Here is a 755-nt window from a genome sequence, read left to right as displayed (position 1 = left end):
TTGCTCTTTTCCTACTTGTTGAAAATGTTGGGTTAAGGTGTTTATTCTTTACTTGGATGTGTTTATTGTTATAAATTGCCCTCTGAGAACCGCTTTTGCTGTGTCCCAAATGTTTTGGTAAGTTGTATTTTCACTTTCGTTTGGTTCAATACATTTTTTTATTTGATTTTTTATTTGTTCTATTACCCAGTAGCTTTTAAGCAGGGTATTATTCAGTTTCCATATATTACATATTTTTTCTTGATATTCCTATTGTTGGTTTCTCATTTTGTAATGTTGTGATCTGAGAAGATGCTTTGCAGTATTTTGATGTTTTTAAATTTATTAAGGTTTGCCTTTGTGGTCTAGCATATGGTCTATTCTGGAGAATGTTCCATGTGCACTGGAAAAGAATGTACATTGTGCTGTTGTTGGATTGGATGCTCTGTATATAAGGTCAAGTTGGTTAATTGTGTTATTGTCTTTGTTGAGTTTCTTTCTAGTTGTTCTATCCTTCATTGAAAGTCGTGTACTAAATTCTCCTACTATTATTGTAGAGTTGTCTGTTTCTTTCTTCAGTTCTATTCATTTATGTATTTTGAGACTCTTTCATTGGGAGCATATTTTTATGGTTATGTCCTCTTGTTCAATTGACCCTTTAATCATGATATAATCTTGTCTCTTATGCTAGTTTTTGATTTAAGGTGTATTTTATCGGATATTAAAATCGCCACTCCTGTGTGATTTTTGTGGGGTTTAAAAAATGTTTTTTTTAA

This window comes from Chrysochloris asiatica, unplaced genomic scaffold, assembly GCF_000296735.1.
Source record: "Chrysochloris asiatica unplaced genomic scaffold, ChrAsi1.0 scaffold00138, whole genome shotgun sequence".
Lineage (NCBI taxonomy): Eukaryota > Metazoa > Chordata > Mammalia > Afrosoricida > Chrysochloridae > Chrysochloris > Chrysochloris asiatica.
Note: the sequence above shows the minus strand (reverse complement) of the source record.